Genomic DNA, 14346 nt, shown 5'->3' on the forward strand with positions numbered 1-14346 from the left:
CATCTTAACCACTTCGGTATGGAAATTGCTCAAGATGGAGTCAAATGTCAGCGCTCATTTCTCAAGTCTCTCTCGAAACCTCTCAGGTTTCTACAAAGACATCTTGAAATATGGATACCCAAAGTTTTGAACTTCAAAATGAAATGGAATATCTTTGAAGAGCAATATTAATATTCTCATATCAAGAAAAAAGTAGTTCACAGTAACAAACAAATGCACACACAGAGTTGCCGGCCTCAATCGTTCAGCGCTGCCACATTAATATTAATGTTCTCCTCTCCTCGAGTAAACAGCGACCACTAAACCTGGCAACACAAATAGTAAAACACGATGAAGGCAAAATCACCCCAAACCAGAGTGCACGAAAATGTCAAAAAAGAAAAGAAAGAAAAACTAAGATCAGTGCACTGACACCTGAGACCTTTCTTAGCAGGTTTTAAGTTGGACGTTTGTAGCCGGAGTTTGTTATTTGCCAATTTAACAATAATAGATTTATAAGGGTATTTCTTGCTTTTAAATTATACATCACAACCGTTGACATTTTCTAAGATTTTTCGTATGCTTTTCCTTTCGTTGTCAAGATTAGAGGTTTCCAGTCTGAGGCTTGTGTCCTCCCAGGGTTTGCATGATAGATTGTAGATTAATGATTTTCCTTCTTTTTAAAGATTTTTTCCCCCCTCAAATCTTTTTTTCTTTACTTATAAATAAAATGCTTTTGTAGTTTCTCCCTTTGCGCCTACCACAACCTCTTCAAAAACCGCTTCTTTGTCACACCAAAAATCAAAGTGATGTAACTTACTTTGCATTTCTTTTACTGTATGATGCCTGATTACATTTCCCAATGCAATCGGGCATCATATAGTAAAAGGACTGCAAAGTAAGTTGCATCACTGTGGTTTTCTATGATTCATCTGCTTCAACAGCGTCACACAGAGCAGCTTTTGAGCTGAGCAGGGAACGGTGCAGACAGGCACGGAGCTGATACGGCAGCTGTTCCAGTGAACCGCGTGTAAGTGGTGGACAGGTGTGTGGAACATGCTGTATAACAGCTACAGGAGGAGCAGGTGCACACCTGTTTCACACACACAGCTGCCAGGTGAGGCGACGCAGATTGAGGATAAGCTTTCCTGTGGCTGGGAACAGATAACTCAGATAACTGGCCTCACTGGTTCTACTCAGTGTTATTTTCTAAGATGAGAAAATTATCCACAGACTCATTGAGTCATTAAGCAAATGGGAAAACAGACATTTTTGACGGCAGCATTGTGACAGACAGGAGACACGGGTGTAGTTAATAACATCAGTGATGACTCCTGCTCCCTCTAAATGTCCCTGCAGCTCACGCCAGGGAGCCAGCAAGGAACGTGATGAATTCTCTACACCCGTGCTTTTCCTGCTGTGACACGACTGTTGTGAATAAAAGTACTACTCTACAAATACTCGGTGCCTCAGGTATGAGGAGTTCAATGCCACATCAATAGACTCGTGTCTTACTCTATGGAAACACTATGTAACTGGACTGAACTGTAACTTCAGTAACTTCCATAAATCAAGAAACAGAAAGAAATGGTGTAGAAATGGTATATCCGTCACTTCTGGAACACTGAGCTAGGATAACATGTTCAAATTTATATCAGGTGATCCTCCTCAACTAAATTCAAGCAAATGCTCAAATATAAGAAGACGTTTTGATGTTTCGCTCAGAATGTACTGTTTAAGGCTCTGCACATTCCCTGCAGGTGTTTTCGAGACCGGCTGAAGATTCAAAGTGTACCCTGAAGAAGAAAGATCAAGTTAACCAGGGGAAACTATCGCTGGAGCACGAGGACAGAATCAGTGTTCGTGCCCACACAGTCCTGAGAATGTGTCTGATGTTGATGACAGAATAAATGCATTCAACAATGTGGTTGTGACCTTCATGTGCACGACCTTTAAAGACAGTAACCAGAGAAACTAGTGCACTGTAAGCTCGGCTCTTTCTCCTCAGCTTGGATGGAAATCTCACAGGAGACACGGTGGCGCTCTCTGGTGGACTCCAGGTGCAACGACACATAAAGAAAACAGGCACACAAACACAAGATGTGGCAGATGAAGACTAAAATTATAACTGTGGCTTAATGCTTTAAAATGAAAGCCAATGATTAATTCATATACTGTATCTTTTGTTTTTTGTTTTTTCCAGATATCTTTATATTACAATATTATTACAAATACACTGGTGTCGTTACCAATTGGGATTTTTTTTTTTATTATTGACTTTTTATTTGAGTCATTCGCATAAATGTGTGATGTGTGTAGGGAGGAAAAAAAAACCTTCAAACAAACACAGATGCCAGATATTCATCTGCTGTAGGTTGCCATCATCCCTTGTGGTCAGCTTGTGGCAGACTGCCTAAATGTATCTAGGGCTCCAGTTTTACATTTTAAGTTTAAATTACAGGTCAGTAGTTCCACATGGATGCCAGCGCGACAAAGACAACACAGTTACAGTTACAATCAGTGTATTGAAAACATGATGTAAACCCGAAGAAATTGTCCTTTTCAGGGAAATGCAAGTAGTCCAACTGCAAGACCCAAATGATGTATTCTCACCAAAATAAAAGGGATGAAATGGGTACAAAATTAGTTAAAAAATGTTACGAAATACAAAATACCCTTTGTTCCGTTCACTTGGTGTAGGGCACAAAGCCACAAGCAAAACAAAATCAGAAAGTCAGTTTGTTCAGTTCAGTTCAGTTCAGTTCAGTTCAGTTCAGTTCAGTTATGTCAACAAACCTATGTAAACCTGAGTGAAAACGGATGCTTGGATATGATCATGATCAAACCAACTGAATCAAATCACGTCAAGTCTTTCGTATTCCTGTTATTCGGGGCACAGTGATTGTGGTGGTTCTCGTGGTTACACCAGCATAGTGCACATGAATGACTCTTAGAACTGATCAATTCTTAAAATACATGTGAAATAGAAAGAACCCTGGGTCTGAGCAAATAAATAGAAAAAACACATTATGTTAAAGGATAGCGAGATTGACAACCAACTGAAATCTGAAACTGTCGGGCAAGAATCAAATGAATAAAGGCAGAGGGGAGTGGATGACATGTTTCCAATCATTCCATGAAGAATCTGCCTTTTATCGGCAGATTTGGAAAATACATTTGTGAAACTGACTTGTGATTCAGTGGCTGCGATACACTCATGATATGAGTGATGATCGAGAGGGACAACTGACGACTCAACAGACGCAACTTGTCCACTCTGGGAAGAGGTGACACACAGTGAGTGAGAAGCCTTGATTTAAAGCTGCACAGGGAGGTGGTTTGTCCACATGTGGAGGAGTGAGCACATAAACATACAAATTACTCAAATACAGTATCTACATGCATTTTTGTAAAATTCGACTCGATGATAATTAAGGACTCGATGAAAAATTAAGCATTTTGTGTGTTTTCCTGTTGATCACGATTAACAAAAATATTTGCCTGTTTTGCCGCAGTGTTTACAAAATAAGATTTAGAAAAGTTGTTGTCTGGCATTTGTCCCCACAACATGAGACCAAATAGCCTAATTCTCAGCTCGTTCAGTTTTAGGGCTCATTACGCAAAATTCACAAATGTTATAGTCTCAACAGCACATTAATAAGCAGTTTGTTGTCGGGCACCGCTTAATGAAAACGTTTGGTCTCACTTGAAAAAGGCTACTAATTGTGTTTTCTTCAAAGTTTCCGTGCCCAACTTGCAACACTCTCGACACTAGATGGTGCAGTCGCGCCATGAATGGAGGGGACCGCTGGGTGATCTCTGGCAGAGTGAAACCTCCACTGAACACCACAGCGTCAGAGAGACACATCAGAATGAAGACAGCTTATTTACACTGGAAACACTGTACACCTATACTTACCATGTCACTTTATTATGGTAGTACTTTATCTGTGGGATGAGAGAAAAGCCCCAGAGGACAAACTTTTGTCTTAGGGTGACTAAAATTGAAAGCCAGCAACATCTGGATTTTGGTCAAGACAAGTTGTGTGGTCTGTAAATGTTTGAAAAGATTTCACTCAGCGCAGAAAACAGCACCCTGTTCCATCCCATGTCACCAGGAGGCCGGCCTTGATATAAAAGACAGAAAACTCTCGTTTTTTTTTTTTTTTTTTCCGTTTTTTTTTTCTTTTGGCATTGAATAAATAATTTGGAATTTAAATATTCCGACTAGACGTCTTTATTATACTTGCTAGGACAGATGAGGAGGATTGCCATCAAATTAGCGGTCACCTTGATCATCAGAGGGAACAGAATATCTTATAAGAAATATAAAGAGGTTCATAAAAGCTCTGCAGTCTGTCATGGTCATCTCCTGATAATAGACCTAAAAGGCTAGGCTAATGTCCAGCTTTGCCTGATTATGCATATTAATGGCACCTCAAGAATTCATCACAAAAATCTTTTTTCAGTGGGTGAGGAGGGCAAACGGTAATAAATGGCGGAATTTATTCACTTTAGGAATAATCCCTTTAATCAGGAGAGGAAACTGTCATGAGACCGGTGCGTGCCAGTGCTGCTTTGGATTCTTAAATAATTTTTACTAAATCAATTTTACATGTAATGTGATCACTTAAGCACGAAAAACAACAAATCCTTTAGGAGCTAATGAGCCCATGAGCCTGAGAACATTAGCTTCATAATTAAGGGATAATAAAAACAATTGCTTTTCCATCGCTCAGTCTGGGGAAACAGAACTGCAGGTGCCATACAGCGCGCAACAGTGCAGGTTTTCAACAAATGGGCTGCCTACTGGCCCAGCATTATACTCTGAGGCAAGCTGCACTGGGCTTTTGTTGGAGTGCTCGAGATAACACAAAGAGAACTTCAAACAGGCTTCTTATTGTGCACTATTCTTCTGGGCAAGCTGATTACAGTTAAGGATAAAAGTTGTTCCTATACAGTAAACTAATGCGGAGAATCAGAGAGCGCTAATTAAGTCATGGGGGATCCGAGGCGGTCGGCATGGATGTGTTCCCCAACACCCAGACCGTGGGGGTTTAGCGGGAACTTTACAGCCCAACAGCAGCCAGCATCAAACGTGTTTATTGTCAGCTGAATGTCCGGTTGAGGCATGAACCACTGGATCTGCAAAGCCACCTGGGAAAAAAAAGAAGAAGAAGAAGAAGAAGAAGAAAAAAAAGCAGAAGCTGCAGTTTCTTAGCCTCAGTCCTGATAGGCTCGCCTGTCCCCCCCTTTTTTTTTCTTCCCTCCATCTCAATGCCCCTAGCAGAGCTTAGAAAGTTGCTCTGAATGCCAGCGTTGTCTGAAAGCGAACGCAGCCGCTGACTGTGTCTCAAAGTGGAGAGTGTTTCACTTTTTTTTATATTGTCCCACGTTCACTGAAGTGCTGTTAAGTATCTCTGAGAGGTGAGCTCAGGCAGGTCTATCCAGAATTTAAATACATGTTAATAAAATGAAAACCGGGAGTGAAATTCAGAAGTGCTGAATTCTGACCTTTGGTTAAACCTTAATTTTGCTGGTAACCATGAAAACTAAATCTGATTTAAATGCTTTTGTATTTTCTACAGCAAAACATTTTTAGATGGATAGAAAAGATCCTTTGGACTTTTGATATCCTCTTTAAATTCAGACAAACTGTCAAACTATAAACCTGTCTTTCAGGTCAGTGTCAGCCTGTCCTGTCTTATTTCCAAACACAAACCAATGGACATTTAATGGAATGGATATAGCCGGGTATGTTTGAGTGGAGCCGCTGCACACTCCATGACCGCAGCCCTGAAAATCTGGCCGCTGAAGCATCATCACTGATGTCTGTCTCTCCCAATTGTGCCTTTCAAATGTATATCTTAAATGAATGTGCATCAGTACTTGTGTGTGTGTACTTTCGGGCTTCTGTTCAGTTCTCTTGCAGTGTTGCTAAGTAGTTTGTCCCTGTGTGAGGCTGACCTTTATGTTTTCCTATATTTGCTATATGCGTCATTCTTAGATATTTCCTTCCATATGTCTACAGTGACTGCCTGCCTGGATACACCACTCCGCCTCGCATTCTTTATAGAACGGCGTTCTAAAAGTCTCACCTGTCAGACCGACCTGCATCAGCTCCTGTATGAAACAAATGTCACACATTTTTGCATACATGCTGTTGCTTGTTTTTCTCTTTCAGCAATTTTTTTTTTGTCTGATTTAAAGAGGCACTGTGTCTTTTTGGAGAAGAAATCAAACTCAGAACTTTAATAAAATAAGGTCTGCCGAATATAAAAGTAAAAAACAGTATGAAATCATGTTGTCCTTTAAGGTCAGTTTGTTTATTCAGTTTATTCCGTCATTAGAAGGGAGAGTTGTTTTTTTGGTTTGTTTGGGCATTAAAAAAAAAAAATCGTCTTCCCCCAAACTACACATTGTGGTCATCGGTGTTGTATTATAACCTGAGTTAAATGAATATGATTTTTGTAGGGGGAAATGGATAAAAAGGGGGGGTTGATTCATTAAAATTTGATCACTTTTTTCATTCTTTTCATTCGTTAATTATTGACAAAAGTTACTGCAGCTCTGATCTTCTTGCATCCCTCCAGAATCACATCATGTGAGAATGAAGCAGCTTCTGGGGCGAGTCAGCAGGGAAATTATAAACAACATATTTAAACAAAATATTGCTGTGATGTTTGTTGAGGTAGCCATGTCTTGTAAGATCTAGCTGTTCCCGTTTGTTGTGGTGGTGCACACACACACACACACACACACACACACACACACACACACACACACACACACACACACACGCGCGCGCGGACACGCGCTTTTCTTAACCCCTTTTTCTCATTATTGGGAGGGCCTGTCCTACTGCCTGTAGCCACCTGCAAATTACAATTTAGTACTCCAAGAGTTAAGACTGTGTTCTTTCAGCCCATTGTGTGTGTGTTTGTGTGTTTGTGAGTGTGTGCGTGCGTGTGTGTGTCGGGGGGAGGGGTAGAGAGAGAGTCTGGTAGAAAACCTTTAATCCGGGTGCTGTCAGGCCCAAACCCGGCTTGACGTCCCATTGATGTGGAACAGAACAAAACACAGGGCCCCTTGCTAAGCTCCCACTGGCTCACACACACACACACACACACACACACACACACACACTCACACACGCACACACACACACTGGGCCCCTCTCTAAAGCCCCTAACCTGGGCCCCTGCTCCCAAACTGAGAAGGGCATTCCTCAGCCTATGCACACACAAACACCCTCACTCTCACACACATGCACGTGCGTGTACGCGCACACGTACACACACACACACACTGAACTGAAACACTCTCTTAACTCTTTCAGCGCTGTGTTGTATTTTGCAGGTGGCAAGGGCATAAGAGTCTGTCTTCCTCTCCTATAGGATGTGTGTCCATTCACTTCCATACGTAAACCTGAGTGTATGGGTGTGTGTGTGTGTGTGTGTGTGTGTCTGTGTGAATGTGAGTGCGCGTTTGACTGTCCCAGCCAACAATCCGTTTTATTTGCAGACAAATACACACACACACATGCACACACGCATACACACACACACCAATATATCATAAGTTTGTGAGAGGCTTGGATACACTTAACAGAAGCCAGATGCTCCAGTGTGTGTTGGTGTGTATCCGTGGTGACAACAAACAGTTATTATTGTCCTGCTGTTTGGACAGCTCCCAGAGAGCCGCATCTCTGTTTACTATTAGCTCAAAGTAAGAGAAACAGAGAGGAGGAGACGGAAAGCAGAGACAGAGCAAAGCCCGTCAGAGCGGATACAAAGAGCGACTCGTATTAGAATAAACATGTGTTTCAGTCAATGGTCTGGAACTGTCTGGGATATCAATGTTATATTTGGCTGCTGTTCCCACGGTGGCCAGCAGGTGGGGGTGTGGGCGGCAATCAGTCAGGGAGCAGAACTTCCCGCTCAAACTTTGACCCCACGTTGGCCTTGAGGTCGAAGCCTCTCAGTTCAGCCTCGGTCTGAGCTTCGGTGGTCCTGGGTGGGTCAGATGTAGGTCTGAGGCGGCTCTGCGACGCTCAAAATAACTACGAGGACGTGCAGGAGCCACACACCGAACCATTCTTCATGCACACCCACTCGCACCTACACGGTCAGCTCGTTTCCCTCCTCACCTTCTCCAGGACTAGACTCACCCCTCGGTTTCCTCTGTTGAATTGCGGGGATCTTTATTTCCCCCCCGGCGCTGGAATTCTGCCGCTTCCGTTTTGGAATGTCAGAACTCCGAGTGAGCCGTTTGTTTGGGGCCAGGCTGCGGTCCAGGACGGGCCCGGGCGCTCCCAACCAAAATGTTTTTATTGACGGGCGAAAGCAGCCGGGCCGACAGCACCGATTGGCTGTAATTGGTCGGCGAGTCAGCAGCATGTTTGAAATACCCTATGTAAAGTGGCAGCCTTTAAAAGCACAAAACACACACACACACACACACACACACACACACACACACACACACACACACACACACACACATACGCCCACCCCAGTTTCTCCCCTCCCGTGGCTTTAAGAGAAGCCAGATGTGCCACGGGGAAGCAATCACCCCTCTATTTGTCTTGGTGCTGATCAAGTTAGTGAAGTGTTCTCAGGCCTGGCCAGGAGTCGACACACTGCTGCCTGTTGTCCCTGTAGCTCGCTGCAATGCGCCGCTCCAGCCAGCTGGCCCGCTCACACCGCTCCGACACTGTCCAAACAGCAGCACAGTGAGCGGGGAGAAACCAGCAAAGGTGCAATAAAGGTCAGGAGCAATGATTCCCGTCCATTTTCCGTCTCATCGCCGATGTTTGATGTCGGACGGTGCCGAGCTGAACGCCAGCTTTCAACCCGCTGCTAAGTAGCTGACTGAGCTAATGTATAAATATGAGGGTCGGCAAGGAAGCTGGGAGCTAACATCTTTCATCTGTTGATATGGACACCACCATTTAGGGCTGGGTCAATGGATGGGAGGTGAGGAGGCAGCAGCAGCAGCAGTGTGTGTGTGTGTGTGTGTGTGTGTGTGTGTGTGTGTGTGTGTAGAACATTCCAGCCATTGAACACACAGATGGTTTGGTTTAAGCAATGAAATGAGCACCAGACACAGGGCAGTGACAGTGAACGAAAGCCTCAGTGATGCACACACACACACACACACACACACACACACACACACACACACACACACACACACACACACACACACACACAAACACACACACACGTACGTAGCCCTGACTGCACGGGTTAATGGAGTGACGGAATCCAGAAGGAATCCACTCAAGGACTCAGGGAGTGAACTGTTAGGTAGCCTCCAAACTGCCCTGCAGAAACTCCACTCCAGCATTGCTCGTTTTTTTTTTTTGTTTTGGTTTTTTTTTGCTCTCTTCACATTGTTACGCATTTGCTGCTTCTTAACAAGGTGAGGGCGAAAGAGCTGCGAGTGCAGGAATCAACAGAAGAGAGCGGGAGATGAAAAGATGGTCAATGAGGAAGAGGCGAAAAGAGACCATGGAGCAAGTTGCTCTGAGGTGGAGCAGGAAACCTGACTCCCTTACTTCCCCACCTCCTGATTGGCTGGCCCGCCCATGAACCCTGACCCTTGACTTTGTCTGGGACTGGTGACCTTGAGTGAAGTACAGGCAGAGTGTTGCGTCTCTTCCCCTCTCTCCTTCTCTCGCTCTCTCCCTCGGCTTTTCCTTTCTGCCCATTTGTCTCCAGCGAGAGAGGGTCGGCGGGGAGGAGATGGAGAACAGAAATGTCAGCGAGACATTAAACAGAGTGCGTCTGTGTGTGCTCTCATAGTCCAACCTGTCTGATTTCCCTCTCCTCCACCCCCCCTTCCTCCTCCTCCCCACATCTCCTCTATATACGCTTCTCCGCAGAGCAATAAATTCATCGTCTCTTCTCCAAATCTCCAAATCTCTTTGTCTTTTCTTTTGCTCCGTCAACACCCTTATCACTTTTTCTGCAAATCCTCTCGGCCCACCTTTGCACTCTTATGGTTTATTACCCCCCTGAGTCGAGGCCAGTACCACCAGCAATTCATATAAAACGGACGTATTTTAGGATTGTTTGGCAAAACACTGCGGCTTAGAAGCCTTGAATCAGTCATGAATGAAAAAGCTTCAGTTCAGGGGGAAGCTCAACATTTTTGGAATTAAGCTAATTCTCTTGCTTGTGGAGAGTTAGATGAGAGGATTGACACCACTGTGTTGTTTATGTACATGTTTATATGTATGTATGTATGTATGTATGTATGTATGTTGTTCAGCCTATATCTATGTTTAGCCTATGAAGCCTCCTGGAGTCTTGTTGCATCAAGACAACAGGAAGTTACTGCATCCTGCCTAGCTGTTTCCAGTCTTTATGCCATGCTAAGCTAAGCTAACTGGCTGATGGCCAGTGCTTAAATGATTTGTCTGTTTGAGAACGAGTGCTTGGGTCCTAAAATTATTATTCCTTTCATTTTGTAGCAGACAGGACTAATTCAGATATTTCCTTATACTGCATACAGGGATGTCGACTGATTTCATTGCCCTTTTTAACCTGAATAAAAAAATATGAAAATACTGTAAATATTTAAAAAATATATATTATTTAATGTTTTTTCGTGCTACCACAGATTCAGTGCCACCAAATACTCCCTGTAATTTCTCTCTATCACTTCTACTTGCATTCTATTTCTAAATGTGTGGATATGCATTACAAACCATCCTGACAAGCATGGGTGGCTAGTTCCTTAAACGCCTTGCTGAGTTTCAACTCTAATCCAACAGAGGTTCAGCATATCAACAGGTAAACGCTGCTGACTGTATCTGTCTTTAGCTAGTTGGCTTATTTCGCGGTGCAGCTAGTGCAATTGTTTTTCTCATTGTTTTAAACAAAAATCCTTACACGTTGCACCTTAGCTAACAACAAACATTTATAAACATTTATCAAGCAATGCTTATAAACATCAACTTTAACTTCATGATGACCATCCAAATAAGGTTTGCATGTGAGCTGCTCAGTATTTATGAACCATTTACAAAGTTTTTGAAAATCAGTTGCACCTTAAGAATAAATAACTGCTTAATAACTGGTTTGTAATGTATTTCAGTGTATGTTTACAGTAAAATTTGCTTTGTTTTACCACGTTAAGTCAACTTACACAGAGTATTTCTGGTCGTTTGAATGCATTTATGTCAGCCTGGTGGTGTGTGTGTGTGTGTTTGTGTCTGTTTTTGTTTTGTTTTGTATCAAGTTGTGACTCCTGTTGTCCCTGTATTGTAGTTCTGAAACGATGACCGTAGGTGGCTCTGAACATATCTGGACCAGAAAGAATGTCATGTAATTGTTGCCAGAACTTCACTTAACTTAAAAATGTAAAAATTTAAAAATCCTCCTCTCTTCTCCTCCCCTCTCCTCTCCTCTCCTCTCCTCTCCTCTCCTCTCCTCTCCTCTCCTCTCCTCTCCTCTCCTCTCCTCTCCTCTCCTCTCCTCTCCTCTCCTCTCCTCTTACACCTGTGCACACACATGTATGCGTGCCCACATGCGGCGTTGGCAGACGCACACAGAAGTCTCTCTGTGCTGTCCCGGTACAGAACATGGCAGCGGAGCACAGCCCAGTGGTGTTTATTTTATTGGATGTTTATTTCGCTCTGTAAAACATGCCACTCAGGGACCTTGTGGAGCAGTGTACTCAAACCCTTTTCTCTCTCCCCCCTCCCCCCCACCCACTCGCTCTCTCTCCCAGTGTAAACAGTGTGTATATTGGGAGTGTTTCCTTCACTCGTCTGTGTAGAAGTGTAATCCATCCAGTCAGACATTGTAAACAACATCTCTGCGTGTTTATAAATACTGCCCGACCACTCTAATGAATTTATGGTAATGCCTTGTTCTACTGCTTCTGCCGTGTGTGCGAGTGTGCGTCTAAAATGCTCATGTGTGCGAGGTGTGAGCGTGCATGTATTACTACTCTGCTGTTTTACTGGTTTCTGATGTTTCTGGAAGGGGGACTTTTATTTCCCGGTGTGTACGGGCCTGTTTAAAAGCTTAAAACCTGTGACAGAGGCAAGCAGTGACTGACTGATATGAACCGATGTGCCGCAGTACGAAGTCCATTAGCAAACCAACCTCTGTTTTATTCCATTTACCGCGCTTCAAGCCGCCACAGCCAGATCTGATCTCTTAATAATGAAGCATGTGTTATATCTTTGTACAAGTTTGTTCCATTGATTCTGACTTTGATGATTTTTTAAACACATGGCGGAGATGGCCGCCGCTGCCGCTGGAAATGTGTGCACGTTATTAAACTTGCCATTAACTTGTTGGAGCCATTTTTTTTTATATACCACATTTACTTGTTTGTATAAAAAAGCAGAGAGACATTAAACTAATTTTCCAGCGCTGGAAATACACTGTGGAGCAAAGTATTACTCACTGAATAAGTGGCGGTGGTGAGCGGACTGCCTTTTATTTGCCTGTCATAGTGTGATTCAGTCCGTTATGTTGCATTTTCGAAAAATGCAACTGTGACTTAAGTGTTCCAGTTAAAACTGATGTTTATCCTTCTGTTTATTGGACTCGTGTGTAACACCCGGGAAGTGATATCATGCTGTTGTTGCTATTTCTGACAACTTGGTGGAAATGACAAACCAACAGACAAACCAAAGAGTTATGAGGTCGTGCAAATTCCTGACCTGCTGTGATTGGAGCACTGGGGTGGGGAAGGGGCAGACTTATAATTTTGCTGATAAAGACCAAGAGAAGTTGAGAAAAAAAAATCACGTGGACCCTTTGAGTTATGGTATGGTCACACATACGTGGATGCAGGCTTAGGAACATGGACTTCTGGCACCAGAAGTGAATGAATGTGCGCTGTGCATGATGTGAGGCAGTAGCCGTGGCAGCAGCTTCGCCTGTCATGTAACACTCGACGTGAAGCCATCATGCAAAGTTGCCGCTGGATATGAGCGTTTTCTTTGCCCCTCTTTGCATAGAATTGCAGTGAATGGGAGGCGAACGTTCGCTGCAAGTGAGTCCGCGTAATGTTGACATGAAAACAACACGCTGTGGTGCTGCGTTCAAGAGGCAGAGCACAGAAAAAATATGACTCCTGTCAGTCTGAGGCAGATGTGGCAGAAACAAAGTTCACGGCTTTGGCTTCTTTTATCGTGATCATAGTAATTGTATTAAATCAAACCCTGGGGTTGTTCTGGGCGGGGGCCAGTGTCCTCCATTGGAACTAGCCTGGAGCCCCTTGGGTGTCCTAAAATGCAAGCAAGGGCTCCTTCATTGTATGAATATATAACTGTGATTTTTAAAAAAATAATAAACGTGAATGTGAAAACAGTGTGCCAGTGTGAAACTAGTCACTTACAGGGATGAACCTACAGGGAGTTATTACCTGGATCTGCAGCTCCCACCAGCATCACAGAGCTTCACAGTGAGTTTAAATGATCGTTTAGCTTGTTGGAGTGTCGGGCTCATCAGCAGCTCTGTTTGATGCAAAATGACAGACACATGTAGCGTCTACAATCAGGTCGATAAAAAAGAGTGATCATGGGACTGAAAGTCATCAGGTGGCCAAACATGGAAGTGACTGCTGGATGTCTCAATAAGCAACTATTTGCTCAGTTAAATATCATGATATGTTAATGTTGTGCTCACCGCTTCCAAATCCACAAATATCAGCTGCTGAATGTTTAACAGAAAATATTTATGGCTTCTATTTCATCCTAATGGTCCAGGCCTGCCCTCTCAATACTGACTTCAGTTTAGTCAAATGGGCGAAACAGCGCCCCCTGTGTGGCCACAGACGGTAGGACGAATGCCAAATGTCAAACATTTTACTGCAACATTGGCAAAATGTCTGTGTGAGGGAAGAGAAGTGAAGTGTCAGCCACTGAAACTAAACTAAACTGAATGGAGAAGGCGATGTATAAGAAGCCCGTGGCCTCACAACACAGAATGGAAAGTTAACTCATTTTAATTAAACAACAGGAAGAGTTAGCTTGTTTAGTTTTGCTCATGGTATTAGCTGTCTGTGTGAGAGTTAGCTAGCAGTGGTGGCGTCCAGCTCACCAACACAATGGCCAACACATGATGGATGCGCCATGAAGAAAGGAGAGTGGACCTCGACGTGAAATAACGTGAGTCAAATAGCCCTCTGTGTGTGTGTGTGTGTGTGTGTGTGTGTGTGTGTCGTAGTTATTTCCTCCTTGACTTTTAAATGTCTCTGCTGCCGTCTGCATGTATTTACCTCCAGGAGAAACCCAGAGGTTATGTAGCCTTCTACTTATACTTACTGTTCGTCTGCACTCTGTACAACTGTTGTGTTACATCGTTGTTTTGTCAGACAGACAAACCCTGCAGGGCT

The 14346-nt window shown here is 43.5% G+C and overlaps 1 protein-coding gene across 4 annotated transcripts in view; it reads left to right on the forward strand.

The window, feature by feature from the left end:
• The first annotated feature begins 13805 nt into the window (after nt 1-13805).
• Nucleotides 13806-14346, forward strand: part of foxp4 (forkhead box P4) — a 213199-nt gene continuing 212658 nt past the window's right edge. For all 4 annotated transcript variants that reach the window (XM_037100677.1, XM_037100680.1, XM_037100679.1 and 1 more), the window contains exon 1: nt 13806-14119. The gene's annotated coding sequence lies outside the window, so the exon portion shown is untranslated. The remainder of the gene's footprint in view (nt 14120-14346) is intronic.

The sequence above is a fragment of the Acanthopagrus latus genome, chromosome 6 (assembly GCF_904848185.1).
Source record: "Acanthopagrus latus isolate v.2019 chromosome 6, fAcaLat1.1, whole genome shotgun sequence".
In the NCBI taxonomy this organism is placed as follows: domain Eukaryota; kingdom Metazoa; phylum Chordata; class Actinopteri; order Spariformes; family Sparidae; genus Acanthopagrus; species Acanthopagrus latus.